Source organism: Thalassophryne amazonica, chromosome 22 (genome assembly GCF_902500255.1).
Source record: "Thalassophryne amazonica chromosome 22, fThaAma1.1, whole genome shotgun sequence".
Taxonomy (NCBI): Eukaryota; Metazoa; Chordata; class Actinopteri; order Batrachoidiformes; family Batrachoididae; genus Thalassophryne; species Thalassophryne amazonica.
In genome coordinates, this window is record NC_047124.1 from 11,504,222 (window position 1) to 11,518,638 (window position 14,417).

A 14,417-nucleotide genomic window follows, 5' to 3' on the forward strand; every position below is an offset into this window, starting at 1 on the left:
TCTCACAAGTGAAATGTCACAACTGAAAGACTGACTGCCCACACATTGACACCTACCTCACTGGCTGTGCTGGGGTAAAAACATTATTCCAATTTTATGCCTGTTTGTCTGTTATCAGTCGGAAACAGAGTGCCAAAAAGTGATGATAAATTGTGCATAGCAGAGAACCAATGTGCTGTGAAAATAATCGGAAAAAGAATTCAGAAACTGAAAAACTGACAACACCACAAAAAAACTTTGATTCAAGTGCATGAACTAAATACATACTGACATTTCATCACATCTAATTTATCTTATGAAAAGCTGCTTCTAACAGCACTTTACGCTTGAAAAATTTTTTCAAACGCTACAAATTTGTGGAATTGGAAACTAGTGTTTTGGCGGAGGTGTGCGCTCTAGTTTTTTTTTTTTTTAAATACTTAGAAAAGATATGCACATTCTGCTTTTTTCCAGACCCCTGATAAAACTGGCATACTTACAGAAATGCTAATCAAAGCGTAGTGGAGGAAAAATAAATGGAATAATAGCAGAAAAGACAGGAAGAAGCAAAAGCAGGGAGAGAGAGAGAGACGTTTTATGAGAAGCAGCTGCAAACAGGAGAGAAAATTATATATTGTGAGACTAAATCATCTACAAAGGCAGCGTGCACACGCAAACAGAGGTGGACTGCAGAAGAGGTTCAGACGAGTAGGCAAGGCCGTGTGGAGTAGCGTGGCGAGGAGCCACAGTCAGTGTGCCGTCTTATATAAGGACAGCGAGCTGACCTCTCGACGTGCTCCATCAGCGCCGTCCTTAACCCTACTTAAACCAACTGAGCGTGCACGCACACCCACACACACACCCGGCGCCGTCAAAGCAAGTACGCAGCACAAGAGAGCAAGTGGGAGGAGCAGTGAGTCACTGAGGAGCGCAGACAGCGCTCCATCACTTGTGTTTACGCCGGGTTTGTCCTGCTGCATAACGGGGTTGTGGGGGGAGAAAAAGCTGACTCCAACTCCCAAGCTCTAAATAACTCACATCTGAAGATACGCCGCAGCACGAACACCGGTGGAGGAGTGGGGGAGAGGAAGAGGAAAATCAGGTCCTCCTTTTTGCCGCAGCCGGACAACATTGGTCCGCCAACGTGTCAGTCTGAACGGTACGAGTTTAGTCACGTGAGGAAGAGAGAGAGGTGTAACTTTAGAGACGCAAAGAAACCAGAGGAGAAGCGGGGAGGAAGAGGAGGATGAGAAAATGAGCTTGGCAACAACTGTCACAACTCATCAGTGCACTAGTACGTCACATCTGGCCTCTGTGCGCCCCCCCCGCGCGCGCATACTCAGACACACCCGTACGCAAACACAAACTGGTTTCTTTTGCAGAATGTGCGGTCAAAAGGAGCACAAATGCATCCAAGCAGTGACCGTAACGGCAACTGGCACAGGAAAATCCCCAGAGACCTCTGCGGAATGCAACACAAACACAAAACTGCTCCCGAAACCCAATTTTGGAGTTTGATTCCTCCGTAGACTTTCTGAGAGGTTGAAAAACACATCTGGCGCGTCCGTGGGAGACGTGGTTTTTCTTTGCATGTGCTGATGCTACAGTATGTTCTGAGAGGTTTCCTGACGCAGGCTAATGCGGCTTCACCAGATGAGCCGAGCTGAAAAGCGCCGCTGTGTCTGTCTGCCGCAGTAGCATCAAAAGGGCACCGTGTCTGTCAACGTGATGCCGCGCATGACCGCTAAGCCATGACACCAATTGGAACTGAAATCAAACTCTTTGAATATAAATTTATATGTCAGACCATTTTAAACTGCTTTCAAAAAAGTAAGACCCTTCGGCTGCTCCCTTGTTTTCCCACTTGGGGTCACCACAGCAGATCTGCATATTGATTTGGCACAAGTTTTATGCCGGATGCCCTTCCTGACGCAACTACACATTACACTGAAAAGGGTGGCACGGGAGGGGGTTTGAACCTGGAACCTTCTGCACTGAAACCAAGTGCACTCTCTTGCCCACCACCTCTTAAACTGCTTTCAAAATAGTCAAAATACAACTTGCCAAAAGGGGCAACGGAGAAAAGGCAACACTTGCGCCTTACATGTTTAACACTGCATCACGTGCAATATACGGTTCTGTTTGGCCTTGATAATGAACCAATTCTGTCCAAAAGTGAGGTGATTTGCGTCTCACTAACAGATTCATGCCAATCTGCCACAGAGCAGGCGCTGTCCACCAAAGCTCCCTGAGGTGAAGCAGTGCAGCAGCAAGCTGAGCATCTTGCAGGCGACTGGCAACGATGTGTGCAGGTAATCAGCATGTAGGAGGGTTGTGAAGCTGCTTATCTAAGGCACATCTGACTGTCATGCTTCTTGTACAGGGCTCAACAGCGCAGGACTTTAGACCAGATTTTGATGGTCTAAGGTGTAAAAGCTTTTCTGGTGATGGACCCAACCACAATGTCTGAATACTTTTTTATAAGCACTGTATGTGCAATTGTCAAAATGATCCTGCAAGAGATTAAATCTCCTTCTGATGAGACTAAAGACAAAATTGTGATTCTCATGTAAGAATACAAAGAAATCTTTAGTCAAGATGTACAAAGAATTATAAATGCTCCTGTCAGTTGCCTTTATTCTACCTAATAGTCCAAGGACTCATCAGTGCCTCAGCAGACCTATCACAACTCTGCCATGCTGCCATAGCGACAGCATCCAAAGCAGAGCCAACAGTATTACCGACAGGCAGGCAGCTCTTTAGTGCTTAGACAGAAATAACATCATAATGAACAAAACCAGCAGCATCACACTGAACAATCCTCAGCACAATGTTCCCACATTGTTTTTATGTAAAACCTGAAATACACCTATTACATGCCATGCAATATGTTGTACTTTGAAAAGCTGATCACTTTCAGGTTTTGAGTGCAAAAAATATGAGATGTGTCAAATGGATCCAGAGGTTTTGGAGGCATCCAATAATTTGATCACTTTGTATTGACTTTTTGAATTTCTGAGCAGTAATGTGCCAAGACGTCATTTTGCCTGGATTTGCAGAAATCAAACATAAAACAGCAGTTAGAAAAATTGTTGTCTTTTTGTTTTTTAAGTATTAATAAAGCAAAAAAACCTTTTTCTGGCACACATACATATATACATATATATATGTTCTCCACTCAAATTGCAATAGCCAATCACAGATTAGCCTTTCTGTCCATCATTTACCTGTATTCTGGCATGCTTAGTGCCAGAAAGTTATGTTGGATCCAAAAAGGCTTGGACCAAAAGTTATATTGGATCGGTTCCCACTGACCAATAGCATTAGAGCTTACTGCCAACAGCTAGCCAATCAGACCGCGGCATACAAAGGTCAGGAACTAGCTGACAGACGCTGGTTGAAAAAAAATGGCAACAAACATGTCAACAACAGCAGAAAATCGTATGCCGGCGAGGTTTGCTGAGTTCACAGAGGAGGAACTGGTGGAAATATTGAACTCCAAGGATGCCAAAAACACTAAGAAGGTAGACAAGCACGCTACTGACGTTTTAGAAGCATTCATATGCCGTTCACAACAAAATAAATGGATCTAATTTACTTGACTCTTTGTTGTTTGCTTAATTTGGGAGGAGGTGGAGAACATAAATAATGGATGGCAAGTCGTCCAACTCGGCTACGTCAATATAACTTTTCTTCATCCAATATTTCCCTATGTTGGACTCCTTACCATCCATTATATATATATATATATATATATATATATATATATATATATATATATATATATATATATATATATATATGCCACCTGCTGGATGTGGCACCCACTTTCGTGTCACCAAACAAGTTAAGCTAGCAACACGATGTCCACTACACAGGCAAATACAGGACAAAATTTTTAACAAAACGTTTCACTGGCACAGCAAATTTGTCTTTTTGCAGAATGTTTCAAAATCTTTGCAACACTTTTGGAACATTATTCTGCAGAAGGCATAGGGTTATAATTCGTTAGAGCAGTGTCTGTACATGCGCTAGCATAAACATTTCTTACGTACGCATCCTGTCTTGTTTCCATTGCGATGAAATACATGATTAAAGATATTCAACATGCTTATTTTTAATTCTTTTAACTAAATAAAATAAATTTCATCTCTTTCCATTTTTAGTCTTATGTGAAAAATGAATTAAGCCATAGTGCGTTAGAAAATAAATAAATATGGGACTGGTTTGGGGGAACACAAAACAAAAAGCTACTTGGATTTCAGAGCGTTAATAAATCTTACACAACCCTTACTCTTTTGTCCAAGCTAGTCCAAATTACTAACTACTAAAAACTAAAGTTCTATTTCATTCCTCCTGACCGCCAGAGGGCGGTGCTTTAGCACCTGGATAACTACATGTGTGCAGCACAGAGGTTGAGAATATATACCAACAAAGTCACGCCATTGAATGTGACCTGGGTGACGTCACTGGTTGTCTTTATATACCAGACGCACCCAGCGCTCGCTTCTTTTCTACATTCTCGCATTCTTAGAGATTGAGAACGCATTTAGCTGCGATTGCCGCTCTCGCTTGTAGCCTCCCCACCCACCTTCGGCTGGAGCTACGTGCACTGCACACGTCCTCCAGAGACTGCGAGACACGGCTTCACCGTTTTTTGTATTCTTTGACGCCTGTCATGAGTACACCTTCCTAAACGCCGGGTGCTGGGTATTTTCCTCTGTGCACATTAGTTGTGTTGTTTCGATGAAAGCTGGCTATTTGTTTAGTTGTGTCACTAACCCCGTTAACTACGTGGTAGTGTGTGTATCAGAACCAGTATAGTGTACTGTGTTGGGCGTGCCATGAGTGTTTTCCACTCCTTGAAGTACTTCGTCTGCACTGCCGCCATTTGCTAAGTTTAACAGCTCCGGTATCAGCTAGTGTTGTCGTCGTTGCTCTAAGCGACTTAGCACTTGGGCTGTGAGTTTTTCGGCTGTGTGCATCGTGTTATTACTGTGGCTGTGAGTGTTTTACGCTCCGAGCCTTGTATCAGCTTTTACACTGAGTGTTTCACGCTCAGTGCCTCCTGTTACTATTTACACTGCGTGTGATTCACGCTTTGTCTTTCCATTTGTAACCATCAGGGCTTGCGTTAGCCATCTGCACACAGTCCACAATGTTGACAGGGCCTTTGTTGCATGGCTGTAGTACCTGTTTGGCTCCCTTGAGCCCAGATGGACATATGTTTTGCCCCTCGTGTCTTGGGATCGGAGACCTGAGAGAAGCCCTGACTGGCAATGCCTGCCTTAATTGTGCCAGCATGCCACTAGCAGAGAGATCTGCTAGACTGCGGCATTGGAAAGTGGAATATCTAGTGCGACTTTGGCCTCCAGCCCCAGGAAGGAACCAAAGCGCCGTAAACGCCCACATGCAGGAGCCCCTTCTGCTAAGAAGGTTACTCATGACCAGTGATGCCGGTAACGCGTTACTCTAATCTGACCACTTTTTTTTTAGTAACGAGTAATCTAACGCGTTAATCTTTCCAAATCAGTAATCAGATTAAAGTTACTTCTCCAAGTCACTGTGCGTTATTATTTTTGCATTGTGGGTCGATAGCAGCATTAAACTTGGTCCGTAGGCAGGGGGTTAGGGTTCAACTGAACTGCCCACTTTAAGCGAGCTGTGAGCTTTTCATCCGTGTTTTTTTGCAGCAGCTACGACCCGTGCTTTTTTTTTTTCTCCTTTATTTAGAATTCTGAGCTGAGCCGCTCGATCTGCGCCTAAAAACAGCTGATCCTCCGTGACGCGTCAACAACTAACACTATTTTCCACTCAAATGCACCTAAACTCTTTCTGAGGACCACATGATGTGAAAACACAATAAAACTTTCTTACCTGTAAATCTGGTCATGTTTTCTGCATAAATAAATGTTATCCATTCTTTGTGCTCAAACGCCAAAGCAGGGGCGAATCCAGATGGAATGGGGGCGTAGGGCAAGGATGTGCCCCCTCCGATTTCGACAAGTAAAATGTTTAGAGATAATTTAAATGTTAGAATGAATTTTATAGTTACATTTATAAACAATGTAGGTTAGAAACTGCAAGTTTTACTGTTGCAGTGCTGTCAATAGTTAAATATGAGGTCAAGAAAGAGGTCTTTATTTTACTTTTTGTAAAACAAATATTTATTTTCATTTTAGTCAAGAAAGGGTGACTATAAAGTGAGTTTTGGCAAAACAGGTATTGTCATTTTGAGGTGGCAGAGGGTTGTCGTCGGCAGCTGGGGAAAGTAACTAAAAAAGTAACTAGTAATCTAACTTAGTTACTTTTCCAATTGAGTAATCGGTAATCAGTAATTGGATTACTTTTTCAAGGAGTAATCGGTAATCAGTAATTGGATTACTTTTTCAAGGAGTAATCGGTAATCAGTAATTGGATTACTTTTTCAAAGTAACTGTGGCAACACTGCTCATGACCATGCTTTGGCTGAAAAGGTCGAAACGTTGACTTTTGAGTTTGCTCAGATTAAGTCCTTGCTTCTGAATCTACAGCCTAGGGATGCAGTGACAGTTCCTGTTGTCCCTAATGAGGCTGATCAGACCAATGTAGTTACTCAGCAGGAGGAAGATGTCGTGTCTATTGCTGCAACTGATTCCTTGTACATGACAAGTGATATAAACTGTGTGGAGGATGAGGATGAAAGAGCTCTTTCTCCAAGCCATTCATTAGTGGGCTCTCATACCTCTGAGGCAGAGTCCATGCTGCAAACTGGACCTGGACTATCCTTTGTCAAGCAAGCTGTTCAGTTGGTTTTATCCAGGCTTGGGGTCGACAATCCCCCTGCGGAAAGCACCGCTTCAAGTGCCTTTTTCAAAGTCACTCAGAAGCCTCAGTTCAACGTTCCAGTTTCACAACCATATATCAAGGAGCTCCACCGATGTCGGGCGGACCCCAAATCATTGACCCATCTATCACAGGACTGCAGAGCCCTTAGCTCTATGTGTGATTCGGCGCAGTATGGTCTGAACCGTATGCCCGCCGTTGACAGCATTATTGTGAACCTGGTTGTGGCTCCAGCTGATGCTGCTCGGCCGGATGCCCACTGCCCACGTCCTCAGTGTAGGGTCACTGATGACCTCACCAAAAGCTATGACATAGCTGCTCGCATCGGTCGCCTAGGCAACTCACTGTCCCATTTAGACCTTGCCCTCTCAAAGTCTTTGAGGGAGGCAGAGGTTGATGATGCTACGCAAAGTCTTAGTGATGCCTCACTCCAAACCTTTGCTTATATGTCCAGAGAGCTTGGCAGACTGATGTCAACCCTTACCATCACCAGACGTCAGGTGTGGCTTGTGCAGTCCCCCCTGTCCGAATCCTGCAGAGGCACACTCCATTCGCTGCCGGTTCTTCCAGGCCAAGTATTTGGACCTGCGGCCCAACAAACTTTGAAGCGTGCTGTTGAGGCTAGTAAATCTCGGCAACAGTTTGTTGACCTACACCAGTCTTCCAGACCTCAGCCAGTCAGACGTGCTACAGCTTTTCACTCTACATCCAGGCTTTTGCCGGCTCCCAGAGCTGCACGTGCTTTTGCAGTTGAGGGCCAGCTCTCCCAGCAGCCTGCCTTTCGTAAGCCTACGGGCAGACCCCCAAGAACTGAACGGTTTCACAGAGCTTCCAGTAATTGCGCCCAGAGGTCCTCAGGGATGCGAGGCAGAGGTGGTCGGGTCTGACTGCCAATGTTTGGCCCCCAGCCGTTTTTCACGAAATCAACTCAGCCACTGGGAGGCTCAAGTTCAAACCCCATGGGTCATTTCAAACTTGTTCGAAGGTTACAGAATTCAGTTCAGATGTCGTCCTCCAAAGTTCAATGGGGTGAGGATGACTGTTGTTTCCGACTCGGTGCAGTCTGCTGCCCTACAACGGGAGATTTTGGAACTCCTGGAGAAGGGGGTCATAGAGCCAGTTCACAGTTCAGACCAGCTCAGGGGGTTCTATTCAGTTTACTTCCTTGTTCCAACGAAGGATGGCGGCTTTCGTCCTATCCTCGATCTCCGACGTCTGAATCGTTATATCAAAGTACTGCAGTTTCACATGCTCCACACAGTAGACGTCCTTCAAACTATCACACCAGGAGACTGGTTCACAAGTGTCGACTTAAAAGACACCTATTTCCATGTGCCAGTGGCGCCTCATCACAGGCAGTTTCTCCGCTTTGCTTTCGAAGGTCAGGCATACCAGTTCAGGGTGCTTCCTTTCGGCCTCTCTCTCGCCCCTCGTACATTTACCAGATGTATGGCTGCAGCACTATCCCCACTGCAAGCTCTTGGATTAAGAATCCTACCCTACTTAGACGATTGGCTTGTCTGCGCTCCGACTCAGGAGCAGGCGCACAACGACACAGCTCTTCTACTGAACCATGTCTCTTATTTAGGACTCACAGTGAACTTTTGCAAAGAGTTCTCTTGTTCCCAGTCAACAAACGACCTTCATCGGCATTGCCATCAACTCCCTGACTATGACTGCATCGCCATCCCCACAGAGAGTGGACGATGTAATTCGTCTCGTCTCACACATTCAACGGGCTGTGACGCTGCCTTTTGGTTTGCTGCTCCGGTTGATGGGCAAATTGACTGCAATGTCACTAGTGGTACTTTTGGGACTTCTGTTCTTACTTCCCCTACAGATTTGGATCAACAACCTAGGCCTCAACTCAAAGTTGCATCAGCACAGGCTTGTACGACTCTCCAACCAGTGCCTTCTGCACCTCAAACCCTGGGGAAACATGGACTTCATCTGCAAGGGTGTCCCTCTAGGCTCTGTTCCTTCTCGCTGAGAGGTGGTTGTTACAGATGCATCACTCAAAGTCTGGGGGGCCGTGTGAAATCACAGGATGGTGAGGAGTGTCTGGAGTCCTCAGGAGAGACTCCAACACATAAACGTGCTGGAGCGTCGCACTGTGCAACTGGCTCTCAAGCGTTTCCTCCCAGCCCTGACAGGAAGACATGTTCTTGCCCGGTCGGACAACACGTCAACAGTCTATCTCAAACCATCAGGGGGGCACCAGGTCTAATCACTCATTGGCAGAAACTCGGAAGCTTCTCTTATGGGCGTTGCCTCGCCTTCAAAGTGTCAGAGCAGTTCATCTGCCCGGTGTACAGAACAGCGCAGCGGATTTACTCTCCAGACAGAAACCACCAGCGGGAGAGTGGAGACTGAACCCGATTGTGGTCCAAATGATCTGGCAGAAATATGGTGCAGCGGAAGTGGACCTTTTCGCTTCAAGCACTTCGACACATTGCCCACGATGGTACTCCCTCTTGGAACCAGACAGCCCGCTGGGGCAGGATGCACTGGTTCACCCGTGGCCGGATTGCCTCCTTTATGCCTTCCCTCCTCTCCTGCTGCTGATGTTGACACTGCACAGGACAGATCAGAGCAGCCACAGGGTGCTGCTGGTTGCTCCATTCTGGCCAGGGAGGATTTGGTTTCCCATGATTTACAAACTCCTCGAGGGAGAACCTTGAGCTCTCCTGGAGAGGAAGGATTTGTTGTCACAGCTACAGGGGAGGATTTGGCACCCTCACCCAGAACGCCTTCAAATGTATGTGTGGCCGTTGAGGGGCCAGACTCCTTGTTAAGTTCTTGTGACCAGGCTGTTGTTCAGACTATCCTTAATTCACGTGCTGCTTCTACCAGGGCTTTGTATGACAACAGATGGAAGCTGTTTGCGCGGTGGTGTGAGAAACAAAAGTTAGACCCGGAGCACTGCCCTGTGCCTATTCTCCTCAAATATTTACAAGAACCGCTGGAGAAAGGACTTTGTCGCTACCTTGAAGGTTTATGTTGCTGCAATCTCTGCCTGTCATGTCTACGTTGATGGAGGGTCAGTGGGTTCACACCTCTTAGTGTGTCGTTTTTTGAAAGGTGCTCTATGTTTGCGGCCTCCAAGGCTTGCACGCGTACCTTCATGGGACCTTCCTCTAGTCCTGGAGGGTTTAAGCTTATCCCCTTTCGAACCAGTTGAAAGTGCTGATCTTAAATGGGTGTCAGTGAAGACTGCCTTTCTACTTGAACTGTCTTCGGCTAAGCGGGTGGGAGAGCTCCATGCCCTATCAGTCGCTGGGGACTGTTTGCAATGGAATTCTGACAGATCTGGGGTTACGCTGTGGCCTAATCAGTCCTTTTTACCCAAGAGAATTTCAACTTTTCATGTTAACCAGACAGTTTCCTTAGCTGTGTATGTCCCGCATTCTGATCCAGGATTATCTGTTTCAGGTTCCCTGTGTCCTGTCCGAATGTTGAAGCAGTACATTAGTGCGACTGCCGGGATCCGGAAAACGGATGCCCTGTTTGTGTGTTACAGTGATCACAAAAGAGGCTGTGCTGTCTCAAAGCAGCGACTCTCACATTGGGTCGTGGATGCCATTTTACAAGTATACAGGTCCAGAGGTCTTCAGCCTCCTAAGGTTACGTGCCATTCCACCAGAGGGGTGTCCACCTCCTGGGCTGCACTGAGAGGTGTCCCTTTGAGTGATATTTGTGCTGCTGCTACGTGGGCTTCGTCCTGTACCTTCGCCCGCTATTACAGACTGAATGTGGCTGCTCCTCTTGCGGTGACTTCGGCGGTGTTGTCTGCCTCCACTCCCCACTGCTGATGCGAGGTGAGTGTGACTCTTCGTGACCTTGTTGGTATTAAGTCATCCAGGTGCTAAAGCACCGCCCTCTGGCGGTCAGGAGGAATGAAATAGAACAAGAGTTACGAATGTAACTACGGTTCTATGAATTCCGAATGACTGCCAGAGTTGCTTGTCACTCAGAGTCTTGCGAGTTCATTCCGAAAAGAAGCGAGCGCTGGGTGCGTCTGGTATATAAAGACAACCAGTGACGTCACCCAGGTCACATTCAATGGCGTGACTTTGTTGGTATATATTCTCGACCTCTGTGCTGCGCACATGTAGCTATCCAGGTGCTAAAGCACCGCCCTCTGGCGGTCATCCAGAATTCATAGAACCGTAGTTACATTCGTAACTCTCGTTTTACCATGAGTCTATGGCCATGTGTAGCCAAAGTATCCACATGCTGTGAAGAGGTATTTGTGCAAACAATGTGACATAAGTGCATTAGGAGCAATTAAATACATGATGTTCAAGTAAAAACTATACAACGCTGCACCACTAAAACATCAATATCATCAAATCATCAGCAGTAATATTCACATCTGGGCTCACTCGCCCAGGCTCTGTCTAGCATATGACGGTGTAATGAAGCACAAAACACATACTGTTGTAGCATCTGGTACAAGCAAAAAATAGGGACAGAAGTGCAAATGCAAGCAATAAAGAAAGAGAAAAACTGACACTGAAAAATCTAACAGTCGCTACGTCCACTGGACAGAAAAGTCTGAACAATCTCAGGATTAACAGCTATAATTATTCTAATTAAAATACAGGCAACATTCAAACAAACAAAGAAAATTTGCTACAAATACAAAGTGTAAAACAATAGATCAATTTTTAACTACTAAATTCTGGGGAAGATCCAGCAATTTGTGAATGATTTCTCATCCGTGTGTGTTCTATATTTTTATTTAGTTTAGATGACTGCAATGAGATTTTAGTTTCCCCACACAATCTCCAGCTTTAATGCATGTAAACAAAACTTGATCCGTTAAAAAAATAAATTGTATTAAGAAGCTTTTAAACCGCTATGTAGCTATCAGCTAGCAAAACGTCTTGGTAGTTCATAGTTTCTTTTTTTTTTTTGCTTTAATCAGACATCCAGCTTCAACTTTTACAAGATGGCAAACCAAAGTCTGTTTGTTGCTTGGGGATTTGATTTATACCCAGGTGGGTCTTAGAAATTCAGACTCCACTGGTCAGTTCACGCTGATTACGGGGGAGCGCAACATCGGTCCTGAGAGTCGGAACGAAACAACATGCAACGCAAGCAATGAGACAAAGTGCAGAGAGACTAAACTGCAGTGATGTTTTCTGACACATTCCCTACTGCCGGAGAGAGATGAGGAAAATAAACAGACACAAAGGACATCGGTTCAGGTCAACAACCTGGCCGCAGTGTGGACACCCCAAGGGAAAGAAGAAATACAAGTCTCTTAATGACCGTGGTCCTAAATACTGTAACGGGGAGACAGAGGGATGAGGACGTGTGTTCAGAGAGAGGAAAGAAAGAAGTCCAACACAGACCCTGAGGCCTATTGAGCCAGTGCTTATCCCTGGACACCGCAGCACGAAGCAGAAGAGAGTCTACGAGTCCCCGTGGACGGGACTCCAGACCATCACGGTTTTATTAGCGCAGCTGAGGCCGGTACCCATTTTAGAGCTGGATGAACTGGGACAATGCAGATGAAGTGTCCTGTCCAAGGACACAGACAAGCAGCCTAAAGCACAGACCTGCAACTGAACCCAGGTCTATATATTGGTAGTCCAACTCAGCCCACAGAGCTACTTGCTCTATTTTGAGGGACAGGGGTTGCTGTTCAGGTTTACAGTGAGATATCACCACCGGGAACAATAACACGCAGAAGCCTGAAGTTGAAAACATTTTCACTCTGTTAGCTGAACCATGTCCAAGCATGTTCTCTCCCATGAGGCTCAGAGGTCGTAAAGGAAAGAAATGAACTACCTGTGTGCTGGACATTCGCTCTATACCTCATGTGAAAGAACAAGATTCTCCATCAGCACTGTTATTTTGCTGTGGCTCAACCCTGTCACTGGACCGCAGCCATAAATTCAACCAATCAGCTTGTTGAACTCTGGGGCATGGCTGCCCCTGCAAGGCCCAATATTTTGAACAAAAGTGACAAAACTGATTCTTTCAAAAAAAGGAAGGAAAAAATACCCTAAAACTCTGTATGGGGGAAAAATAAAAATAAAACCACCACCCGATGCTGTCTAACTATGCTCTCCCCTGCCACCATCTTACAGTCTTCAATTTCTTTGACCTTGCATCTCCGATAAAAAAAAAAAAACGCAGTCCACCTGTGTGCACCTTCCTTCACTTTTATGTCACCCCGTGCTCCTCCCTTTTCTTAGAGTAGGTGTTCACCACAGCCATTTACATCTTTTTTGCAAAATCAACTACAACCTGCCCTTCCACATTCCCATCCTTGATACTTCCTCATCACCTCTGTTCCCCTCACCATGTCCGTTGAAGTCCGCTCCTATCACCAATCTTTGATCCAACTCACTCCAGAAATCTTCTTTCTCCTTCGTCTCACAACCTACCTGTGGGGCAATATGCACTGATGATATTCATCATCACCCCTTCAACTTCCAACTTCACACTCATCACCCCGTCAGACACTTGCTTAACCTCCAACACACTTTTGAATTTATGTGGAAATTATTGTTGTACAAAAGCTTCAGATTTCTCTCGCTGAGATAGATGACTGGAGTGCAGTTTGAAGCAGAAACAAGGCAATAATCAATGAAATGCTGCCACACTGGTGTCGCTGACCGAATGGTCCCCCCTAAAAATTGGTCTGCCCTGCCTCCACTGCACATGCGTCATTTCGGATGTCAGCAGCTCGTCTGATACGGTCTCTTCACCCAAAGCGATCAAATGGATTAATGGGATTATTAACCATCAGACGACAAGGTAAAACCTCTTAAATCATTCAACAGTCAGTTTCAAGCAGAAACAAGACCGTTTTAAGCAGAAATGAGGCAATACTCTGATGTTTTGAAATGACCGGCGCGCAGTGAATGCATCAGCTAGCAACTCATGTAGCTGCGGCACTATGATCGCTTCGTCCGTCTTATGATGAAATAATGCTGAATTTATGTGGAAATGATTGTTGTACAAAAGCTTCAGATATCTTTCGCTGAGATAGATGACTGGAGTGCAGTTTTAAACAGAAACAAGGTAATCTGTGAACCGCGGCAAGTGACATGCGCAGGGAAGGCAGGGGGGACCGATTTTTAGGGGGGATCATTCGGTCGGCGACACCGGCACTCAGAGCGTACTGGCTGTATACTCCATGTGGCTGAGATTAGACAAACTTTAAGGGGTTTTTTTTTGGTTAAACTTTTTGGGGGAAATGTCCTGGAGACCTTAAATGCAGGAATGGATGTATATGAACAAATGAAATAAAGATGACCACAGAAATTTTAAATACATATATAATAAATAAATAAATAAATAATATTGAAACATAATATTAAAATATGAATTACTAAATGTTAATTTTTTTTAATCACCTCCCCAGCTTTCCATATCATCCCAACTTTTTATCATTTTATTGTCAGTTATTTTAAGGTGGTAATTTGAAAATGCTTGATAAATTATAAAGATTGTTTGAAACCTCTGTCTGCTTCCACTGTGCAGCGCTCAGCAAGGCTTCAAATTCCAACAATGCTCAAGTTCCTACTACAATGATATGACAATTAAAAAGTTTAAAGGATTAAAAGAGGTGAGTGTTTGGATCAATAACGTGA

At 45.1% G+C, this 14,417-nt stretch overlaps 1 protein-coding gene across 1 annotated transcript in view; it reads right to left on the reverse strand.

The window, feature by feature from the left end:
- Positions 1-14,417, reverse strand: part of snd1 (staphylococcal nuclease and tudor domain containing 1) — a 311,160-nt gene that overhangs the window by 265,708 nt on the left and 31,035 nt on the right. The window lies entirely within an intron of this gene.